The following is an 11,855-nucleotide window of genomic DNA, read 5'->3' as shown; positions in this document are numbered from 1 at the left end:
CTATTGAGGAGGCTGAGGCAGGAGAACTGCTTGAACCTGGGAGGCGGAGGTTGTGGTGAGTGGAGATTGCACCACTGCACTCCACCCTGGGCAACAAGAGCAAAACTCCATCTCAAAAAAATAAAAATAAATAAAAAATAAATAGGCCAGATGTGGTGGCTCACACCTGTAAGCCTAGTAATATGGAAGGCTAAGGTGGGAAGACTGCTTGAGGTCAGGAGTTTGAAACCAGCCTGGGCAACATAGCAAGACCTCGTGTCTATTAAAAATTAGCCTGGTGTGGTGGCACGCACCTGTAGCCCTAGCTACACAGAGGCTGAGGCAGGAGGATTACTTGAGCCCAGGAGTTTGAGGCTGCAATGAGTTGAGATTGCACCACTGCACTCCAGCCTGGGCAAGATGAGACCTTGTCATTCATTTATTCATACATACATAACATTTTGTTTTAAACCCAGAACTTTGTTTTTAGGTTTGCATCAAGCAAAGTCGTTAATGTTAGGTCAACATTGTTTTCTTTTTTTTTCTGAGATGGAGTCTTCCTGGAGTGCAGTGGTGTGATCTCAGCTCACTGCAACCTCCGCCTCCCAAGTTCAAGCGATTCTTCTACCTCAGCCTCCACAGTAGCTGGGATTACAGGCATGCACCTCCACACCCAGCTAATTTTTGTATTTTTAGTAGAGATGGGGTTTCGACATGTTGGCCAGGCTGGTCTCGAATTCCTGACCTCAGGTGATCCACCTGCCTCAGCCTTCTGAAGTGCTGGGATTACAGGTGTGAACCACCACACCTTGCCTATTGTTTTCAAATATTGCCTTTGATTATAAATAATGTTCCAAAGATAGATTAATATTAAATTATATTAACAAAATGTGATAATGAAAACGTGTAATAATTACCTTTTATTTTTATTATTTTTTTTGAGATGGAGTCTCGCTCTGTCACCCAGGCTGGAGTGCAGTGGCGCGATCTCAGCTCACTGCAAACTCTGCCTCCCAGGTTCACACCATTCTCCTGCCTCAGCCTCCCGAATAGCTGGGACTACAGGCACCAGCCACCAGGCCCGGCTAATTTTTTTGTATTTCTTTTTAGTAGAAACGGGGTTTCACCGTGTTAGCCAGGATGGTCTCCATCTCCTGACCTTGTGATCCACCCAACTGGGCCTCCCAAAGTGCTGGGATTACAGGCATGAGCCACTGCACCCGGCCAATAATTACCTTTTAAAAGAGCCCTTTAACTGGCTGGGCACAGTGGCTCACACCTGTAATCCCAACACTTCGGGAGACCAAGGCGGGTGGATCATGAGGTCAGGAGATCGAGACCAGCCTGGCTAACGTGGTGAAACCCCATCTCTACTAAACAAAAAACAAACAAACAAACAAAAAAGTTAGTCAGGCATGGTAGCGCACGCCTATAGTCCCAGCTACTTGGGAGGCTGAGGCAGGAGAATCGCCTGAACCTGGGAGGCGGAGGTTGCAGTGAGCCGAGATTGTGCCACTGCACTCCAGCCTCGTGACAGAGCGATACTCCGTGTAATTAGAAAAAAAAAAAAAAAAAAGCCCTTTAACATGAATAAACGATGTAATTACACTTCTATTTAAGTTGTGGTTTTTTGGTTTTTTTTAAATTTAGAAACAGGGTCTCATTCTGTCACCCCAGCTGGAGTGCACTGGCAAAATCATAGCTCACTGCAGCCTTTGATTTCCTGGGCTCAAGCAATACTCCACCTCAGTCTCTTGAGTAGCTGAGACTACAGACGCATGCCACCATGCCTGGCTAATTTTTAAATTTTGTTTTGGAGACAGCATCTCACTATATTGCCCAGGCTGGTCTCAAATTCCTAGCCTCAAATGATCCTCTGCCCTGGCCTCTTAAAGCACCAGGATTACAGGGGTGAGCCACCACACTCAGTCCCCTTCTTAAAAATGTAGGAAACATCACCCCTTGCTCGATACATTGCTGTGAGAATCGAATGAAATATTAGTTTTGAAAACACCTGGTGTGGACCGGGTGCAGTGGCTCACAGCTCTAATCCTAGCACTCTGGGAGGCCAAGGCAGGTGGATTGCTTGAGCTCAGGAGATGGAGATCAGCCTGGCCAACATGGTGAAACTCTGTCTCTACAAAAAATTAGCTGGGTGCGGTGGTGTGTGCCTGTAGTCCCAGTGACTCAGAAGGCTGAGGTGGGAGGATGGCTTGGGTCCAGGAGGCCAAGGCTGCAGTGAACCTTGATCACACCACTGCACTTCAGCCTGGGTGAGAGACCATGTCTCAAAAAGGAAAAAAAAAAAAAAGAAAACACCTGATGTTAACAAAATACCTTAGCCTGAAAGAAGAAAGAAAGGAAGGAAAAAGAAAAAGAAAGGAGAGAGAGAAAGAAAGAAAACAGCTGGTGAATTCTTCAAGGCACAGTGCAAAAGTTAGTTATTCACAATAGGAGAAAGACAATGCCTTCAATTTGATTCTCAGTCTGCCACATAGAGCTTCAGGGCCATCTCAGGACAGAATGGCAATTCCTTCTCCAAGGGTGACCTTTCTTTCTGTTTCCTTTGGGACAAAAATGCACACATTTGCAAAAGCCATGTCGAATTCTGTAATTTATTTTCTTTGCCTGATGATGACTGTAAAAAACAAAAATGAACATAACACTGTAATTCTGAGGGTGAAAGAGTCAACTGATAGCCACTGCATGTGTAAATCCAACATTTATAATGCAGAAACGGTTTTTGGTAATCCAGATTCAGCCTCCACTTCCACACCATTTCCAATACAGACTCGATGACTCACATGGCAACGGCCACCTTCTGCAGCATCCCTCAGATGACACTGACCTTTTCTAGACAGAGGCCACACACCAGTCCAGTGGCTCAATACTCCTTGCAAACCGGCCTATTTTTTAGAAAGCCCCCAAAGAACTGTGAAATGTGCCCCTGAGTACACCTGCGCTGAGCTCTTCAGTGTGATCACATGCTGGGAGTAAAAGAGTTCTGTCAGATAGCAGGTGTGGAACAGAAATCCTACAGTTGGGAAGCTTGTTGTTTTCTGAAATTTCCAAATTGTTTAGGTCCTAGGCTGATTGAGTACTCCCTATGACTGTGTCAGAACCAGGCCTTTGAAGAGATTCACATACCTCTGGCCCGGGTACCCCTCAGAGTATTTGTTATTTAAGCAAGAGCCTAGGGCCTCCAAGACTGCTTGGCTGGCAAAATTCTCCATGGCAATCAGCTCCAATCCAACCCTCTGCCGGTTACTCTCCTCCTTAATGATTTTGTAAACCTTATGAGAAGAACACAGATGCTTGATATTCGGAAATTTTAGTTTAAAATAGACACTCTTTCACATTAATATTGATTGTGCCTTCAGAAGCTGACCTTAACCCAAATAACATCAAGGACTCTCATAACACTTAAGGAATAGAATGAATCCTTCTCAAAGGTTTTAGTATCTGAGAAAGCACTAATCAATGAATTAAGAAAAACAAAATGATGGCCAGGCGCGGTGGCTCACGACTGTAATCCCAGCACTTTGGGAGGCAGAGGCTGGTGGATCACCCGAGGTCAGGAGTTCTAGACCAGCCTGGCCAACATGGTAAAACCCCATCTCTACTAAAAATACAAAACTTGGCTGGGTGCTGTGGCTCATGCCTTTAATCCCAGCACTTTGGGAGGCCAAGGTGGGAGGATCACCTGAGGTCGGGAGTTCGAGACCAGCCTGACCAACATGGAGAAACCCTGTCTCTACTAAAAAATACAAAATTAGCTGGGTGTGGTGGCGCATGTCTGTAATCTCAGCTATTCGGGAGGCTGAGGCAGGAGAATCGCTTGAACCCAGGGGGCAGAGGTTGTGGTGAGCCGAGATCGCGCCATTGCACTCCAGCCTGGGCGACAAGAATGAAACCCTGTCTCAAAAAAAAAAAAAACCTTAGACGGGTGTGGTAGCAGGCACCTATAATCTCAGCTACTCGGGGGGCCGAGGCAGGAGAATCCATTGAACCTGGGAGGTGGAGGATGCAGTGAGCCGAGATTGCACCACAGCACTCCAGCCTGGGAAACAAGAGCGAGACTTCATCTCAAAAAAGAAAAACAAAATGATTGAAGAGAAAGTTATTTTTAAGTGTCCCACCTAATTTTTAACACCACCATCCTGTTATTTTTATCCCTACATTTCACCAAGTTTCTCCCTCCCTGAAACTTATTCCTCGTTCCTCTTCCTTAAAAGAAAAGATGCCTTAGGCCAGGCGCAGTGGCTCACGCCTGTAATCCCAGCACTTTGGGAGGCCGAGGTGGATGGATCACGAGGTTAGGAGATCGAGACCATCCTGACTAACACGGTGAAACCCCGTCTCTACTAAAAAATACAAAAAATTAGCCGGGTGTGGTGGCAGGCACCTGTAGTCCCAGCTACTCGGGGTGCTGAGGCAGGAGAATGGCATGAACCCGGGAGGTGGAGCTTGCAGTGAGCCGAGATCACGCCACTGCACTCCAGCCTGGGCAACAGAGCGAGACTCTGTCTCAAAAAAAAAAAAAAAAAATTAGCCGGCTATGGTGGTGGGTGCCTGTAATCCCAGCTACTCAGGAGGCTGAGGCTGGAGAATCCCTTGAACCCAGGAGGTAGAGGTTACAGTGAGCCAAGATCACGCCATTGCATTCCAGCCTGGGAAACAAGAGTGAAACTCTGTCTCAAAAAAATAAACAAACAAGTAAAATAAAATAAAATAAAGGTGCTTCCAGATGTCTACATAGATCTATATTCCCTGTGAACTGTCAGGAAAGGGTCAACTGTCAGTGACCTCTCCCCCTTCTCTGCTTTCCTCCAGAGCACCCTGCACAGTGGTCCACACTTTGAAGAAACCCAGCAATCTTTAAATTTACCCTCAAAGGATTTGTAGCCATTTTGTCTGCCACCACCTCTAAATCCAGCAGGATAATACTCATTTCAAGGCTATCCCTAATTAATCTGTAATTAGAACTAGAGATTTAAATGAAGGCCTCCAACATAAAAACATCTGTGAAGACCCCACAAATCTCACCTCAACATCACTGTCTTTGAGGGGTTGTGCCAGCATCTTGTCATGTGAGGACCACAGGTCAGCATCCTTGTGGGTCCCGTTGACTGGCATCGTCATTGCACTGGTTCGAAGCTGACTAAAAAAATGGGAAAAACATGTGTAGCTTCCAGAATTAAATTTATTTTTTTATTTTATTTATTTTTTATTTATTTTTGAGATGTAGTCTTTGTTGCCCAGGCTGGAGTCCAGTGGCGTGATCTCGGCTCACTGCAACCTCTGCCTCCCAGGTTCAAGAGATTCTCCTGCCTCTGTCTTCCAACTACAGGCGCATGCCACCACGCCCGGCTAAGTTTTTGTATTTTTAGTAGAGATGAGGTTTCACTGTGTTAGCCAGGATGGTCTCAATCTCCTGACCTTGTCATCCTCCCACGTCAGCTTCCCAAAGTGCTGGGATTACAGGCGTCAGCCACCGTGCCCCACCTATTTATTTTTATTTTTTTGAGACAAGAGTCTCACTCTGTCACCCAGGCTGGAGTGCAATGCCGTGATCTTGGCTCACTGCAACCTCCGCCTCCTGGGTTCAAGTGATTCTCCTGCCTCAGCCTCCCGAGTAGCTGGGACTATAGGCGTGCACCACTGTGCCTGGCTAATTTGTGTATTTTTCATAGAGATGGAGTTTTACCATGCTGGTCAGGCTGGTCTTGAACTCCTCTCAAGAGATCCACCTGCCTCGGCCTCCCAAAGGGCTGGGATTACAGGCGTGAGCCACCATGCCCAGCCCAAGCATTACACTGAATGAAAGCTCATCACAACCTGTTAGTTCTATCAAGTTGCTAAACTAACACTTTTTTTAGCCTTTCCCTCAGAATTGCTTGGTAAACACGAGCATGTTCTACTGCAAAACCACTGTGTGGAACTTCGGGTTCCTTTCTGAACTGCAGACATCAGTTCATCTCCCTCAGAAATGAGAACTGACCCTCCTCCCCACCTGCAGGGAGCCCAACTCCGCCTCCTCTCAGCCAAACTTCTCATGGGTATAGCTTATGTCTCACAACTAAACTAAGTTCCTTGAAGGTAAGGACTGAGTGTTACTTTTTAAAAAAATCTCCTGTGGTACCCAACACTGCTATACATGAAGAATATTTTCTGGTCAGGCACGGTGGCTCATGCCTGTAATCCCAGCACTTTGGGAGGCCGAGGTGGGCAGATCACAAGGTCTGGAGTTCGAGACCATCCTGGCCAATCTGGTGAAACCCTGTCTCTACTAAAAATACAAAAAATGAGCTGGACGTTGTGGCACGCGCCTGTAGTCCCAGCTACTCGGGAGGCTGAGGCAGGAGAATCGCTTGAACCTGGGAGGCAGAGCTTGCAGTGAGCCGAGATCACACCACTGCACTCCAGCCTGGCCACAGAGCAAGACTCCACCTCAAAAAAAAAAAAAAAGAGTATTTTCCAAATGACTGAACAGATGAATCATTGACTTCAAACAATTCCACTGGCAGGGAACTGGCAGGCTCTCATAAAATAGTAAGTATTCACTATTTAGCAACTTTTCAAAAGATTTTTTGGGACACACAAGTTAATGATGAACAGGACATAGGCAGTTGGGATCATCTTTCCAGGATGACCACCAGTAATATTTTATAAATGATAATGTAAGTACAGCAAATAGCACGTATTCACTCAGTCTGGACACACTTCTGCAGGCTCCAGAAAAATGTAAATGGGAGTTTTGCTATAAGAAGGGCCTCAAAAATCTCTATATGATTTTTGAATATATAAGGGCCTCATTTTAATCCTAGCAACACTTTGATGTGTTAATTTATTTCATACTTCAAGTAATGAAATTGAGGCTCAGGGCCAGGCATGGCAACTCACACCTGTAATCCCAGCACTTTGGGAGGCCAGGAGTTCCAGACCAGCCTGGGCATTGCTACAAAAAAAAAATTAGCTGGGCATGGTGGGATGGGCCTATAGTCCTAGCTAATGGGCTAGGACTCTTTTTTTTTTTTTTGAGACGGAGTCTCACTCTGTCACCCAGGCTGGAGTACAGCGGCGCAATCTCGGCTCACTGCAAGCTCCGCCTCCTGAGTTCACGCCATTCTCCTGCCTCAGCCTCCTGAGTAGCCAGGATTACAGGCGCCCACCACCATGCCCGGCTAATTTTTTTTTTTATCTTTTCAGTAGAGACAGGGTTTCACCGGTCAGCCAGGATGGTCTCGATCTCCTGACCTCATGATCCACATGTCTCGGCCTCCCAAAGTGCTGGGATTACAGGCATGAGCCACCGTGCCCGGCCTAGGCTAGGACTCAAAACAAACAAACAAACAAACAAACAAAACTAAAGAAAGAAAAATAAATGACGTTAGAAAAGTGAAATATCATGGCCGGGCGCGGTGGGTCATGCCTGTAATCCCAGTACTTTGGGAGGCCGAGGTGGGCAGATCATGAGGTCAGGCAATCGAGACCATCCTGGCCTACACGGTGAAACCCCATCTCTACTAAAAATACAAAAATTAGCCGGGTGTAATGACTCACACCTGTAATCCCAGCTACTCGGGAGGCTGAGGCAGGAGAATCGCTTGAACCTGGGAGTCGGAGGTTGCAGTGAGCCAAGATCACCACTGCACTCCAGGCTGGCAACAGAGCGAGACTCTGTCTCAAAGAAAAGTAAAATATCTTAGCCCAGGGCTGCACAGAAAGTTAGCCACAGAGGTAGGACTCGAAACCCCAAAGCACATGTTCTAAGTACTCCACAGAGTTCCTGTGAAGCTGTTAGTTCAAATATGTACCTGGGCTGGGTGTGGTGGCTCATGCCTGTAATTCCAGCACTTTGGGAGGCTGAGGCAGGAGGATCACTTGAGCCCAGGAGTTCAAGACCAGCCTGACCAACATGGCAAAACCCCGTCTCTACTAAAAATACAAAAATTAGCCAGGTGTGGTGGCATATGCCTGTAATCCCAGCTACTCTGGAGGCTGAGGCATGAGAATCACTTGAACCCAGGAGGCAGAGGTTGCAGTGAGCCCAGATCATGCCACTGCACTCCAGCCTGGGTGACTAAGTGAGACTCTGTCAAAAAAAAAAGTATATATATATATATATATATATTCACTCACGGTTCAGGAGGCTCAAAGTCAGGAATCAAACTGTTGGCAAGGTCATTTGAAGCCTCGAAGGGGGATCCTTCCTTGACTCCTCCAGCGTCTGGAGGCTACTGGCCATCCTGGTGTTACTAAAACACCAGGGGTTCCGTCTAGGGCCTGCCACTCACCTCACAGAAAGCCAATCAGTGAGACAACGATTATTGCCGAGAAAGAAGGCTTTAATAAGGTGCTGCAGCTGAGGGGATGGGAGGGATTTATCCCAGGAATGCAGGGGGTGGTTCAACATAAGAAAATCAATTAATGTAATATACCACATTAGTAGAACAAAGGGAAAAAAACAGTCACTCCAGCTGACACAGAAAAAGCATCTAATAAATTCTAACATTTCATCATTAAAACATACATAAAACTATGAAACGAGAGGAATTGCCTCAACATTATAAAAGATATTTGTGAAAAACCCACAGTTATCATCATACTTAATGGCAAAAGACTAAAAGCTTTCCCCCTAAGATCAGGAACAAGACACAGAGGTTCACTTTTACCACTGCTAGTCAACATTTTACTAGAAGTTGTAGCCAAAGCCTTTAGGTAAGAAAAAGCAATAAGAGGCACCAAACTGGGAAAGAAAAAATAAAACTATCTCTCTAAATATAGAAAATGCCAAGGAATACTCACACAAAAATTACTAGAGCTAATAAGCAAATTCAGGAAAGTTTCAGAACACAAGATCAACTCACAAAAACCAGTTGTGTTTTTTTGTTGTTGACTTTTTTTTTTTTTTAGGAGTTTTTCTTTTGTTGCCCAGGCTAGACTGCAATGGCTGGATCTTGGCTCACTGCAACCTCGGCCTCCCGGGTTCAAGTGATTCTCCAGCCTCAGCCTCCCAAGTAGCTGGGATTACAGGTGCCCACCACCACGCTTAGCTAATTTTTGTATTTTTAGTAGAGATGAGGTTTCACCATGTTGGCCAGGCTGGTCTCAAATTCCTGACCTCAGGTGTTCAGCCCGCCTCGGCCTCCCAAAGTGCTGATGATAGACATGAGTCAACGCTCCCGGTCCAGTTGTGTTTTTATACACTAGCAAGGAACAGTTCAAAAATGTAATTAAGAAATCCGTGGCTGGGCGCAGTGGCTCACGCCTATAATCCCAGCAATTTGGGAGGCTGAGGCAGGCGGATCATGAGATCAGGAGATCGAGACCATCCTGGCTAACATGGTGAAACCCCGTCTCTACTAAAAAATACAAAAAAAAAAAAAAAAAATTAGCTGGGCATGGTGGTGAGCGCCTGTAATCCCAGCTACTTGGGAGGCTGAGGCAGGAGAATGGCATGAACCCAGGAGGCGGAGCTTGCAGTGAGCTGAGATGGCACCACTGCACTCCAGCCTGGGTGACTGAGTGAGACTCCATCTCAAAAAAAAAAAAAAAAAAAGAAAAAAGAAAACCGCTGGGTGTGGTGGCTCACGCCTGTAGTCCCACTACTTTGAGAGACTTAGGCGGGTGGATCCCTTGAGCCCAGGAGTTCAAGATCAGCCTGGGCAATGTGGTGAAACCCCTTCCCTACAAAAAAACATAAAAAATTAGCCGGGTGTGATGGCATGTGCCTGTGGTCCCAGCTATTCAGGAAGCTGACGTGGGAGGATCACCTGAGCCCTGGAGGTCAAGGCTGCAGTGAGCCGTCATGCATCATTGCACTCCAGCCTAAAAAAGGAGTGAAATTCTGCAATATGTTACAACATGAATGAACCTTGAAAACAAATATAAGTGAAATAAGCCAGATACTAAAAGACAATATTGCAAGTTTCCACTTATAGAGGTACCTACAAGAATCAAATTCATAGAGACAGAAAGTAGAATAGTGGTTAAAGGCTCTGGGCAGAGGGAGGAAAGGGAAGTTTGTTTTCTGGGTACAGAGTTTCAGTTTGGGATATCGAAAGAGTTCTGGAGATAAATAATGGTGATGGTTACATACCAATGGCTACATGAATGTACTTAATGCCACTGAATTGTATATGTGAAAAATGGTTAAGATGGTACATTTTATGTCTATTGTATACCATCTCCCCTAAAAAAATTGTTTTTAAGAGTCAAGATCTCACTGTCTCCCACGCTGGGGTGCAGTGGGGCGATCAAAGCTCACTGCAGCTTCGGACTCAGCCAGCTTCCCTGGCTCAAGCGATCATCCTGTTCACCCTCCCCAGTAGCTGGGACTACAGGCTGTGCCCCCACGCCCAGCTCATTTTTTATTTTTTATTTTTCCCCCCTTGGTAGAGACGGGATTCTGCTATATTGCCTAGGCTAGTCTTGAACTCATAGAACAAAGTATCCTCTTGCCTGGACCGCGGCGTGGGGTCTCAAAACACCGGGATCACCGGATTACAGGCGGCGCAACACACCAGGAGAAACGCTTCCCGTTTTAAAAATTCAGGTTGTGATTGGCTGTCATTCCGTATTATGCTAATTTAGCATGCCTGCTTTTAAACTTTTTAAATTAAAACAATTTTTTAAAATTACGTTTCCACTTAAAACGTTAAAATGTGTTGTTAAGTGATAGTAGTCGAAAAGATGTTATTGCTAATATATTTTCCTATTTATTTCCCAATGGAATCAGAAATAGTGAAACTGTCTCGCCATCACTTAAAAGTGTACGGCGGATGTGGACCTAGCATAGGCTAGGGCAATTGTGTTAAGACTATACTTTCAGGGATCATTTCTATAGTTTGTTACTAGAGAAGTTTCTCTGAATGTGTGGAGTACCGAAAACCACGAGGAAGAACTACCGCGTCCTGTCCTGAGCGTGAAACCGGCTTTCAGTGTTGCTTTTCTGCAACTACTATTTGCCTCTGATGATCGTTCTTACTGTTCCTTTCGGAGAGTAAGAGAGAGAGGACGCAGTCTGAGTGGGTTTCGTATTTTCCAATGGTTTAAGGAGAGAAAGTGGTTTGATTGTTTTGGTTTCGCTTTCTTGTATCCATCCCACGATGGAGTGCAGTGGCGCGATCTCGGCTCAGTGCAGGCTCCGCCTCCCGGGTTCATGCCGTTTTCCTACCTCAGCCTCCCAAGTAGTACGAGGCACTATAGGCGCGTTCCACCACGGCCGCCTAATGTTTGTTTTGTTCGTATTTTTAGTAGAAACGGGGTTTCACCGTGTTAGCCAGGATGGTCTCCGTCTCCTGACCTCGTGATCCGCCAGCCTCGGCCTTGCTAAATGCTGGGATTACAGGCGAGAGTCACCTCGCCCGGCCTCGATTCAATCTTTATCTTTACAGACGGGATGCTATGATGTGTTCTACCTTTTTTTTTCCGTATTTTTCTCTTTTCCCCTCCTTACTATCTCCTCCTGCCCCCGCTTTTTCTTACCTTAACCATTTTTGGATACGGTAGCTGTCTGAGTTTCCCCAATTCGAAATGTTTTCTGTTCCTGCGTTTTGAGCCATGGGAGACAGCCAGCGGTGTAGGTGGCTCTCTTTAAAGAGAGTTACAAAGGAAAGCAATTTAGTATTCACCTAACTACTCTTGGGTGCTATGCTTATTTCTATGTTTCTTTAGTAAAGTAAAATCTTACATCAGCTTTTTTCTTTTCTTTTTGAGACAGAGTCTCGCTCGGTCACCCAGGCTGGAGTGCAATGGCGCGATCTCGGCTCATTGTAACCTCTGCCTCCCTGGTTCAAGCAATTCTCATGCCTCAGCCTCCCTGGTAGCTGGGACCACAGGCACCCTGCCACCACGCCCGGCTAATTTTTTTG

General features: G+C 45.9%; 1 non-coding gene across 1 annotated transcript; it reads left to right on the top strand.

Annotated features, from left to right (window-relative positions):
- Window positions 1-10,797: 10,797 nt before the first annotated feature.
- LOC129018577 (small nucleolar RNA U3) lies at window positions 10,798-11,014 on the top strand. Its single transcript, XR_008495384.1, has one exon. It is a non-coding gene; the product is annotated as a small nucleolar RNA U3 (small nucleolar RNA).
- Window positions 11,015-11,855: the final 841 nt, after the last annotated feature.

Source organism: Pongo pygmaeus, chromosome 19 (genome assembly GCF_028885625.2).
Source record: "Pongo pygmaeus isolate AG05252 chromosome 19, NHGRI_mPonPyg2-v2.0_pri, whole genome shotgun sequence".
Taxonomy (NCBI): Eukaryota; Metazoa; Chordata; class Mammalia; order Primates; family Hominidae; genus Pongo; species Pongo pygmaeus.
The sequence above is the reverse complement of the archived record's forward strand: the minus strand, read 5'-3'. Positions and strand labels throughout refer to the sequence as shown.